At 42.5% G+C, this 12913-nt stretch overlaps 1 long non-coding RNA gene across 1 annotated transcript; it reads right to left on the bottom strand.

The window, feature by feature from the left end:
• Positions 1-1468: 1468 nt before the first annotated feature.
• Positions 1469-10971, bottom strand: LOC113155012. Its single transcript, XR_003298090.1, has 4 exons — positions 10851-10971; positions 7894-8014; positions 5489-5550; positions 1469-1935 (listed from the first exon to the last, which is right to left on the bottom strand). It is a non-coding gene; the product is annotated as an uncharacterized LOC113155012 (long non-coding RNA).
• Positions 10972-12913: the final 1942 nt, after the last annotated feature.

The raw sequence follows: 12913 nt of genomic DNA on the forward strand, positions 1-12913 counted from the left end.
ACCATGCAGTGACAAGAAAAGTAAAAAAATTAATAAAATAAATAGATTTACAGAGGCTGCTACAAAACATCCAAAAGATATACCCTACTGTTCAAAAGTGCTGGGGTCACTTAAAAATAGTTTTTGAAAGAAACACAAGTTTTAGAATGTCAAACCCAGGTATGAAACTGAAATACAGAAATACAGCGCAGACCATGTTAATGTCGTTGGAAAGAATTGTTTTTGGTTTTTTTTTATTAATAATCTACATAAGCATACAGAGGTCCAATATCAGCAAGCATTAGTCCTGTGTTTCAGTGACATGCTGCATCTGGTTTAAAAGCTAACTGATAATTAAAAACAATTACATGATAAGCACAACTGAAAATGTGCTGTCATAGAAAAAAAAAAAGACAATTCCCCAAGTGACCCCAAACGATTGAGTGGTAGTGTTAAAAACCACACCTATTTCATTATGTATTTTACATAAATGTGATGCAACACTGTCTGTGATTACTGTCATTCCAGACATTGTCACTCTGAGTGCAATGACGTGCAAACATTCAGCTGTGTTGGTATAAATGTATTCTATATTGTGCTTTCAAGGAATTTGTGGTGCAGTATTTTACAGTATCTTTACATACAGCCTACTCAAAACTAACACACACCTTAATATGAAAATACCCAATACATTTTACTTTTTACTTTACAAGTCTTGTCTATAGGCACTTAAACATTGAGGCTTGTCTACACTAACATACATTTACCTACCCATACACTTAAATTCACTTGTGTGTGAAAATCACAGCGTTAGTTTTTCTAGGTTCTAGGGTTAAGACCATTCAAATTGTCATGAGCTTTGCAGAATCATCTTTTCACTTTTAGACTCTTAACTCAGTAACATGGGGTCACGAGTGCAAATACAAGTTAAAGGAAGGAGGCTACACATCTATGCTGGTGGAAGTAACATTCAGGATATTTAACAATTATTGTTGACATGTTGCTCAGACCTCTCAAAAATGTAGTCTTGTTGTCTCCAGTCTTCTCGTCTTGTCACCTTCTTAAACCTGTGTGTTTTGTGTGCGCTTCAGACGGCATTACAGCACTTAGATTTTATCTCATATTTGTTTAGACACCACTTCATGCTGAAATTTAAGACTGCTGACAGTGCCAAATATATATTAATAATATATATTAATAATATTAAAGGTGTGTGGTGGTGTTTGGACAGATTGGTTGTTATAAAACCATTAAGGGAGATTTTTTAATTAATTAATTTATTATCTGGAAAAGTGGTTCAAATACATTTTGTGATGGGATTTCAAAAAAGCAGTATTGGACAAAATACCACAAATGAGATTTTACATTTTCAATCAAACTGTATCTTCTGAACTTTATTTGGTTTCCATGTTATTGTTTAATTCCATAATGTCTTAAAAAACAATGACTTGTTTAAAAAAAATGAAACCACCAATACGTGTTTCTCATATATGTTTGATTTATTCAAGTTTCAGAAAATACTCATAATGTAATCATAGTTATCTTTTATTTTTATGTATCTGTTTTGCATTTTAATTTGTCTCTCTAAAATATATTTTATTATGAACACATATACTCCATAAATTAGATGTGGACATGTAATTTGCAGTCTAACTGATGACTCAGCATGACAAGCAAGAAAAATGTTTACTCCATCAAAGACGAAATCATGGTGAGGTGTGAGGGGTGATGGTAAGACCCTGGTGTTGGGAAGTAGCCGGTCCCTGGACTGTGGCGGCCTGATTCACAACACCAGCTGTCCCGCCCCACCGAGCCAGCAGATGGCGCTCTCACGGTGGAAGTGGCTTTCCACTGGGAAGCAGAGAACTGGTTCCACCTCATTACGTCCTCCCCCGGGGGTATAGAGTCAGCGCTCCCTCTTCCTCTCTCTCCTAATCTTCACTACATCTGTGACAGCTGTGAGAAGAGAACATGCAAATTAGAATCTGAGGAAACCATTTGAGATGAGGAGAGAGACACACCGAGACATGAGGAAACTTTCTCTGGGTTCCTCTTGTTAAGTTCTCATCATAAATCCACGCATGAGGGATTCTGAGAGTCTCTACCCTACCCCACTACACCGGACGAGCATTAGACCACCCAACAACCCCCTGCTTCAGTTCTGGTGCTTTTGCTCTCCACAGCTCTAACAACATCCTCTATGCAAATTTTATAATCACGCCACGGCAATGAGGGATGTGTGTGTACGTACAGTGAAGAGGGATATAAGCTTTTACTTAGCATATGAAATGAGTTGGGATTAGAATGAGATAAAGAGCAGAGTGAAGAGCAGAGGGAGTGTTATGAGAGAGGTCACTCATAATTTTGCTTCTATGAAGCACTTTAAATCTTCCTGACTGCTCTCACAGGCATTGGAATATCGCACTGAGCTCGGCTGAGCGATAAAAGAACACTGGCGGTTTCACCAATTATGGTGCACTTCAAATTAAAACGCTGTACAATATCAGCATGATAAAAAAAGATTTCAAATCAGAATCTGATTCATAAATAGTATCAACCCTGAGAGCACAGACCAGTCAGGTTGATTCAAATTATTTAGCGTTTTCATTTCAGAGATTTAGCAGACGCTTATTTGCAGAACATTTAAGGCATTAGTGTCTTGTTCTGGGACAGGCTGTGAAAATTTAATATGATGGCTGCAGATAATGATTATTTCCATTAGGAACTGATTATTAAAACAGTCCCTGTTTCACTTTGTAGATGAACTTACTTGCAGTGTGTTTCTATGAGATCACCCCGACAGCTATGGTTTGTGTTCATAGAACACAAACAGAAACTAAATGTCTACTCGTATGATCACAAAGAAAATCCACAACCAATAGCTTTGATCTATTTAATTTGTTGACTTGGGAAAACTAATTTCTGTAACCTGGATATGGAAGTAAAAACAGCTTTCTTTTTGGTTGTAATATGATGAAAAGCTCAGAATTAGACATTAGACATGAAAGAGGCACAGGTGATGAGCAAAAGCTGCAGCGCTGCCTATCATTACCAGAGTTAAATGTTGACAGAGGCGCATGTGAAGCTCAGCTAAAATACAGCAATTCTCTCAGTAGGTGATAGGAAGTAAACGTCAGTTTCCTTTAGGAATACGGTCTCTTACAACCAACTGTAATGAAGGAGAAATGTGCGGATCAGGTATGTGCTCGAGGAACGCTCTGTTTGCTCTCTCTCTCTCTGCGCGTAATGCATGCAAGACACTGTAGGTGCACAGCAGTTCTTCCTCTCAGTTTGCTTCCTCATGTGTTGCTGTCCACTGAGAAATACCTCTCTGGAGATTAAAAGTATGAATAATGTGAGACATTACAACACGGCAGCCCCTTATGCAGACAATTCAAGCATATGGACATCGACATAAAAATTCCCCACTACTGTGTAGCAAGCCTGAGCCGCGTTGTAGATTTCTCATGTGCACGCGTTTTAACACAAATGTATTTGACCGTTTATTTCAGCAGTGTATGTCGGCTTTATGTGAGCAGCGTGTTCTCAGCGAAATGACAAGATGGTGCATTCTCTTGCTTGGCTGTGTTGTTAGGCAGCAATTAAATCTGATTTGTGTGATTGGCACTAGTGGAGAAAGAGGTTCTGCAGGAATAAATACAGTGTGGAGGGCAAACAAAATTAGGGGTTAAAGGCAAATGTTGAGATTCCTAATAGAGCATTTAGGATCAAATGTGTGAGCATTGTTTGTTTGTGCAATATAAGTAACCCTACATTTAGACTGTTACTATGTTATTTGTTATTCTGCTTTTTGTAACCCAGCCTAAATAGCACACATTAGACGGTAGGGTTGGAACTATATGCATCTTGCATTCACATCTATTTCTTTGTCTTTCACTGGACCCGGTGTGAAGCTGACGGGAACGCAAGCAGCAGCTGAATTCCTTTAAATAGCCCTGCCTGCCTCATCATATGGTTGCTATGGTAGCCAGCCCCTCGTTTCAAGATAACGTCCACATGCTCGGAGAGACCTCCTCCACCTGAACACTATAGATCTGTGCCGCTGCTCGGTGAAAAAGAGATTTGCCCTAGCCATGCATCCACTTAACGGCACATATGAATACTATTTTCTGTGTCCACACGTCCACGGTGTGAGGAATAATCAATATTTGAGCTATGCATTTGTGTGTGAGATCAATCTGCTGTCGTCTGAGCTTCTCTTAGTGGGTGATTCAAGAGAAGAACTTATTGAATAAAATGACAAGTGTTTGAAGGATATGAGGGAGGGAAGAAGTGGGGGGGGGGGGGCAGAGAATGAATATGATGGAAAAATCAGACGTTAGAGGAAAAGAAGATCAAAAGTGAAACAGATGAGTGAACAGCTGGTACAAGAAATGAGGTGATACAGTGAGGAAATAGAGAGTGAAAAAGAGGATGAATGATGTGTGACATTTTCTTTTAGAGAACGAAGCAATTGAAAAATAGTCACGGATAAGAGAGTGTAACATCACATGTCATCTTTTCAAAGATGTCTCTCTCCCTCTCTCTCTTTTTTTAAATAACTCCCTTTTCCATGCATGTTTTTCTTTTTTTAGCCACCTCTTTCCAACCTCCTCCTCTCGTTTCTACCATTCCCAGCCCCCATCCTTTGTCTGGCGCCCGGCTTCTTTCTCTTCAGTTTCACCCCAGCGCTTAATTAGTCATATGTTTAACTGAGGGTCAAACAGGACGTTGACAGTGCAGGATTGTAGGCAGCTGGTGCGAGCGCGGGCGTATCTACATGGATGTAGCTCTCAAGCTGACTTTGTCCTGAATCTCTCCCCTAAGTGCACTCAGAAAAACTATTGTAAGGCTCAAAGGTGTGAAATCAATTACAGGGAGAGAGAGGGAGGGGCAGACTTTCTAGGCACCACCAGGTTTCACAAAGCCAAGTTTAAAGAGCTTTTTAATGCTACCTGCACCTGAATTTAAGATTAATTTAACAACTAAAATGCAGAACAAGATCCTGTTAAAAGTGGGTTATTTCTTACTGAGGAAAATCAAATGTGTGTTATTAAAGGTGAAAAGGAATTCAGCAATATTGAATCAGTCCTGTTGACGTACATTTAACTCACTATGATCGTTTGGAAACGTAATTAACAATGAATGAAAAATATATCAGGTGTTACTAACATTACAATGAACATTTCCATGTAACAACAGTGACATTTAAATGATTTGCTTTAAGTTGATCCATTAATTCATTCAGTAAATATGAGAAAAAATTAATCTGGAAATGTAGGTGCTTTAAAATTACATTTGTGAAAACATTTCAAAATGCAGCACGTCTCCTTACTTTAATTACTTAAATGTGTAAAAAAAAAAAAAAATCACACATAAAATTCATACAAGCTGCACGTTTCATTCTGCAGCGTGGTAGATGAACATAAACCAGGTGGATACGTAATAGCTAAGACTTATGTCTAAAGAGAATCTCAACTGTTTGTAGTCAGATGTATTTTGAACTTACCTTAGGAAATCGGAATCTAAACGCTTCCTCGCAAGCGCCATCTCGGCCTTCTTTCATTTACCCTAAAAAGGAGACAAATCAGCAAAGGGCAGTCATGAATAAAATCCATATGCTGCTGTCTACATTTTGAAACTATTTCCGTGGAAACAGAAGAGGAGAAGGTCTACAGCAGAGAAGTCAAAAAGAAGTCAATAAAGATGGTACCCTCAATTTCCTCTTAAAACACACAGGCAGGCTGATTGCATTTGAGAGAGCTGGGCGCGCCTCAGCATCTCCTAATGCGTCTGTAAATTGAGTTGGAAAATGACGACGTCTGTTGTCTGCACTTGGGATGGAAGCCAGGGAGGCAAAAAGGCTTCGCTGTGGAGAACATCCTCCCCATCTCTGTGTTTTAGACCCACACCATTAAGCAGCAGACCTCCACTTGTGTCGAACGCTATTCTCATTATCCCACATCACCTCACGCTGAAAAGGACACAAACTCACAATACTTAACCATTTAGTTTTTAGTTATTTGTTTGTTTGTTTCCCCCCTTTCTTTGCGGGTACTGCCTCTTCTCTAACATGAAATCAGATAATAAATGACTGTGTTAATAGAACTAAGAATGAACGCTCTCCTGAATGATGCATTATTTGGGGATTTAATATCTGTTGCAACACACTGCACGGCTGTGAGGCGTCAGTGAGTGCATAAATAGAAATTACTGTGTTTTGTGTCCATTATAAAGGAGCTGTGGTGGTCAGCTCAGAGTGGCAGCGATAAGAATGCTTGCTGAGCATTTGCCAAGCATCCATTTCCTCTTAACTCGGGTCTAAAAGGCTGTTTGCCAAACACAGGTACACACACACACACACACACGCACTGCTGTCCTCGTGTTCCCTTTAGTCAGAGGTGAACATCAATATCTTTCCAATTAAATAAGTAAAAAAACTGGATTATGTCTCTATCCTGGCCTTTCTAACATTATCACTTTATCTCAGTCTTATTTATCAATTATTCTTAGCGATTAATACCACAGACAGTGCTTTGGAAATGGGCCTCTGGTCTGTCTGCTTATTGTAGCTTTTTTTAAATAGTTTGTATAATAATTAACCATTAACATCAACTAATGTAATATTTGTAAATGTGCAATCTTTTTTTTCTCATTTGTAAAACCCCCCAGTCTTTGTGATGACTATGCAGTGCAATTACTATGTGTTACTGTGCTGTTCCTTTCATTTTTAAGGACAAATAAAGCTGCATTTAGCTGTCCCCTGTGCTTATAGGCATTAAACCTACTCCATTATATCCATACTGAAACAGGCGTCTGACAGCGTGAGAGAACTATAGAGGAGCATTATTCACTTAATGAATAGTAAACAGCAGACATATCTCACATTTATATGCATGGTCTCTCTCTCTTGCACATTCCTATACACACGCGCGCGCACGCTGACACACCCTATGGTGGCTCTGTTGCATGGGAACGTACAGTGGTGCATTCCCTCACCTCCAGCTTTCCTTACTGTGACCACACTATTGCTTGACAGATGCATAAAAAACACAGCGGAAGAGATTTTGAAGCGTGAGCCCGACCCTCGGCTGTCACATTCAAGACACGGTGCACGCACATTCACACACGCATACACACATACGCGTGTGTTCTTTGACATGAACACAAGCCACACACCCACACAGCTGTGATAAGGCCTGAGCACTAGTAGTCATTTAGTTCAGCTTTGTCTTTTTACACTGTCTCCCTGATGAACTGCAGAAAATGCTAGCACTTGCAGTATTTGAATTATTAGCGAAAAGGCGCAGCTTTAACTTAATCCAGTGATGCTTATAATCTGTGCTCTGTGTATGTGTGTGGAGCCTAATAAAAATGGAAGAAAAGCGGGTATGTAAATGAGAGAATGCTGCTGCTTATCTTGGTACAAAAGTGTGTGTGGCTGCATGTGTGTGTGTGTGTGTGTGTGTGTGTGTGTGTGTTTAAGAAGGCACCCACCTCCAAAAGCAGCTCTTCCTTAACTGTATTATATTAGAATAGTGTCATATAAGAATTGATGTGGGAAAAAATTAAGCTTAGAGGACTCATTGCTCTCTTTGTGTCAGAGCATAAAGAGATACAAGCATAAATGAAACAAAATTGCCATCAGTCAATATCTTCTCTACGATTACAATGAAGCAGTGTTTTTGTGCTATAATAAAGACGCTGCATGTCTATTATGGTAGATAAATTAGGAACAGCAGCTGTGTTTTATGGATGTCTGAATGGCTCCCCGACCACCACCCTTTTTCTCTTATGCAAGAATATTATTTGATTGTCTGGCCTTTGGTTTGAGTGTAGGTCTATAAATTTACAAGTTCCTGCCTCATGCTCGCAGATGATTTTGGCACAGGGGCATGCCAAAAGAGCACTAACCCTGATGACTCCTGCAGGTTGCCAGTTCTGGGCAGGGCAGGGTCGGCCTGGCTGGCTGGCTCAACTGATGGTTGGGTGGATAGCTGGGCTGAACGCTGGGCCTGGCTGGCAAGGCAGAGAGCTGTAAAGAAACAACAAGGTCAGCTGTTTGGCAGAACACATTCAGCACCTCAATGCTGGTCTGTGAAAATGCCGACGTTCTGAAGATGGTGGACGTGAAACTGAAAGGACACTGGCAACTCCCAGAGCCGCTGCTTTCTAATGCAGAGAGGCGAGATTTATTTTCAAAGCTAAATGTAGACTCTTTTTATTTAGACACCAGGAAACGCAATGATCAACTGTTACAGTAAGGCGGTTTGACATAATGGCTCCTACAGTCTAGGTATATTCAGGTTGGTAATTATGGATTAGCAGAGATCTCGGGTGAGTGGAGACTTCCCCTGACACAAAGCAGTCAGTAAAAAGCAAAAGAAGGATTACTCACATAGACTTAGCACAAACACAGAGGCAGAACGCACACATATACAAACAGGCGTACACGCAGACACACGCACACAGATGTGCAGCTATACACGCACACACCTCAGACCTACACACTCTTGTCGGCCATCACAGACAGCGTGCCGAGCGGCAGCCATTTTGCAGGGCTGCTCCAGAATGTTCAATTAGGGTAATTGTTGCTTACACCATCATTTCTCAGCATTACAGTCACCATATACGAAAGAAAGTACCATTTTAGTCACTGTGGTGTTACTTACCTCACAGCATCCAAATTACAAAATATTTCTTAATTGTGTATTTTCAATGTCTTTTCACTGCGCAGGGGCCCCATGATGTAAACCATAGACGTATGTGATGGCCAGCATGTCAGTGAACTCCAGAGGGTGTGAAATGTATGGACGCTACATGGCTCATTTTAACGTATGTGGCAATGGGGGGGTGGGGGGGCACGCCCTGTCAGTGCTCACATATGGAGGAGGGGGTGGCCGTGTCTATGTGAGCTCAGAGAAAAAAAAGAGGAAATGGGAAGGGTAAGAAGTGGAAGAAATGGAAGAGAAGAGGGAGGAGAGAAAGGCACTGAATGAGAAATGCTTGTTCTCATTGCCACCATTTTAACACACAGATCATGCAGTTTGGTCACCGTTAATTCGGTTTCTGAGATACTGTGAGTTAAGAATAGAGATCACGCCATTCTGATAATGTATACAATAAACACAGAATGAGGGATATTGAATACCTGAAACCTATCACGCTTCATAGAACAAAAATAATACCTTGTCCAAACATTAAATTCTGCATTTTCAGGTTATTGCACATTGAATTGCTCTCTGTCATTGTAGGTGAATGTGTGACCTGTGCACTTGGATGTCTGGAGGTCGTGCCAAGCTCTTTACCCATGAGGACCCTCTTTAATCTAACCTTCTTGTTCAGAAATGGAAGACAAATCACTTCTTACAAAAATAAATGTTTTTTTGTTCATACATGGGTATTTCTGAATGCAGAACATTATCTTCTTTGAGTAAAGAATAATGCCATTTAAGAGTTACCTACATGACATAGCATTTACCATAAACCAATATAATTGGCACTAGTTCAAAAATTCTAATGAGCAGTACTAAAAAATACACAAGACTCACCCCATTACAAATATCTGCAATCACATGGGGAGCATTTAACAAAGGCCACATAAGGAGACGAGCACATCTATTACAGTAGTTGACACAAAGAGTGAATTGATAATCTGGGGTCATATGGATGGGGTTGAGTCAGTCTGCAGCCTTGTGAGACGAAGGCTGAATCAGGCTTGGTGCATGACGGTAGAGAATCGGGGTGGGATGATGACCAGCTGTCAAATGGGACAGGTTCAATAGGGGCGTCGGGGGCTGCGAGGGAGAGAAGAGCGAGAACACGGCGGTGCAATGCGCACATGTGATCTCCTCAGACATGATGATCAGACACACTGTATCCACACACGGAGGCGCTCGGCATGTACCATTCACCATACAACCCCCCCACCCCCCCACCCTCCACACACACACACACACACACACACACACACACAAACACACTCATTCACTCCGAATATGACTACACATATGATCCACCACCCTTTGTCTGGGTTCATTGGTCAGTGATGGCCGGCAGTTTGGTACATAACGCTCCTGCTCCCATTCTTTTTCTTCTCCTCTCACGTGCACACACACTATCGTGCACACACATCCACAACGGTAGTCATGTGCAGGGAAACTGTACTCTCATGTGATTTAACCTCATTCTCTATTGTATGTCTATAACACATTACAGTGGTGTCATGACCGCCACCACCCCCCCCTCCCAGCCTCTGTGTCCTCAGAACACACCCCACCCCCACACCAACCCCCACCCACTGGGTGATCATCTGCTGTGACCGTGTCCTCCTATCACCGTGAGTCAGGAGTGTTCGACAGCGATGGTTAAGAAGGTAGGAGGTGAGAAGGTGCACCCTATTCGACTTATTTTCTTCTCCCGATCAGACATGATTGCTGACGGCGAGAACTTTCCCACCATCAGTAGCAGCGTGAGCGGCGGTGCTATGGCGCCAGACAGAGGGGACCCTTTGTCTCCCACCACCACACTGGGAGGGACGGCGTGCATACACACACATATACTGTACATACTGGCATGTCTACAAACGTACACACACACTCACTGACAGCAGCTACGCACACGCTCACACACACTACACTGAAACATCAGTTCAGTGCTGGAACACGGGATGCACAAGTGACAACTCTGACAACCTGCAACACATCAACACACACACACACCTGTGTATGTAAATCTGTTCTGTTCAATAGATCCATACATTAAAGCAATGTGGAATCACTTCATTGTGTGTATTTACAGCATGTGCGTAAAGTGTATGTGTGGTGTGTGTGTGTGTTTGTGTGTGTGTGTGTGCATGTCCTCAGACTCACCTGACGGCAACCCTGGAGCTGGTTGTCGTGGCAATGCAGCCTCAGCTGGGTTTGCAGAGCTTTGACACCTGATGTCCCTCCTCCCTCTCACTCTCCCTCTCTGTGCTGTAGTATAGGATCAGTAGCTACACCCTAGCACTGACAGAAAAGGGGGAGACAGAGAGGAGGGGTTCTTATCGAGCCTGGTGGGCCGTACCACCAGCTGCCTGGAGACGAGGGCAGAGCTGGTAGGTACAGCCCTGGTAATGCTCCCTCCAGCTACCTCCGTATAACCCTGCTGTCTACTATGAGATGGTCTCTTCCTGTTCTTGCTGCTCTGATTGGACGGCGTGCTTCCTCCTTCATCAAAATGTAAAATTCCAAGACAGAGAGAGTAGTGCAGCATGTGTGTGTGTGTGTGTGTGTGTGTGTGTGTGTGTGTGTGTGTGTGTGAAAAAAAGAGAGAGTGTGTGAGAGAAAGACAGACAATGCAAATGGAAAAATGTGTGTACGTGTGTGTGTATTTGTGAAATATTTTTCATGCAGACTGGTATGACTGTACGCGTGCGTGTGTGTGTGTGTGTCTTTGTGTGCGTTTGCCTGAGCGTTCATGGAAATACGCATGTTTGCGCCTTTGTGTCAGGGAGACGATATACAGGATGCTATTGTCTGTGTGGGCGTGTGATAGAGGAAGAGGTAGTCGAGGGAGAGACACAAGACAAAGAGAGCGAGAGATAGGAAGACATGGTGAGTGTGTCTGTGTGTGTCTGTGTGTGTATGTGTGTGTGATAAAGGAAAAGAAAAAGGGAGCAGTGTGTATGGCCTGAGAGCTGTCATCATTAGTCTCTCTGCAGCGGCTGGTGTTGGGCTGCAAAGGGGCTTGTCAGTCAGTTTCTGTCACAACATGTCACACTGAACACTGGACACACACACACACATATATATATCCACACATTCCCAGAGGAGATCATGTCAAGATGGGGGCCAGTTTGCTCTGACAAGCTGATCCAACCCCCCCCCCCCCCCCCCCAAACAACCTTTCACCCCTCTCCTCTGACTCCTCTGCAGTAGGTGTCACGTGCAGAATCAATCCCCTGATTTGTCGGTTTTACCATAAACCGAAAACATTCGACATTAAAAGCCAGGTAGACGAGGCGAGGAGGGAACACAACGCACAGAAAGGCAGGGAAAAGGGCGAGAGAGTGGCAAAAGGGAGATGGCAGCGAGCTCTCACACATGGCCGAGTCTCCTGAGAACTAACCGGTGAAATACTGCTGACTCACTGTGCTCGTGGGCGGCCCTAAAACACACACACACCACACACACACACACACACACACACGGATCAACCGTCTAAATCCAGCTAATTCACACGATGCGATTCAAAACACAGGAATCAATCGCAGATAATGTCAGCGTAGGGGTGACTAAAAAAGAACGCACAACAAACAGCCGTTTGTTCCCGTTCAATCAGTCCCCTGTAGTTCGCCGCAGAGGGAAGTTTTATGCCCACATATAAAACAGACCATCCTTTTTTCTTGGCTTTTCTCCGTCTCTCTCCTGCTGCCGATTTAATTACCTTCTATATTTATCGGAGCTCAAGATGCTATTCTGGTTTTGAGACTCTTGTCACTGATATTGGGAGGCTACATTATTCAGAGTGAGAGCACAGAGGGCCGTCAGACACACAACGTAAGCGCTATTGTTAACCCTATGGAGGAGGACTGAGGGATATGTCACACTTAGAACATGAGCGGCTGAGTATATGTTTGTGTCTACATCCCTTTTCTGTAAACTGGGAAGCTGGAATTCTGCGAAAAGCCTTGTAGACAACACTGTAACTCGTGCTCCGTCTTTTTTCGAGTCTACATTTTCTGACTGCTTCATCTGAAATCTCAGCATCAGGAGAAAGATTATTTCACACAGAAACACACGTACAGATACAAACGGGTTACACAAAAATGTAGCGGTGCATGTTTGCTAGTGCACGCACGCACACACACGGCAACACAAACAGCCAGTATAGATCGGCATCCTCCATATTTGGTTGTGATTTATGATTGCTCTTCAGTAGAGGCCACAGT

This window comes from Anabas testudineus, chromosome 11, assembly GCF_900324465.2.
Source record: "Anabas testudineus chromosome 11, fAnaTes1.2, whole genome shotgun sequence".
Taxonomy (NCBI): domain Eukaryota; kingdom Metazoa; phylum Chordata; class Actinopteri; order Anabantiformes; family Anabantidae; genus Anabas; species Anabas testudineus.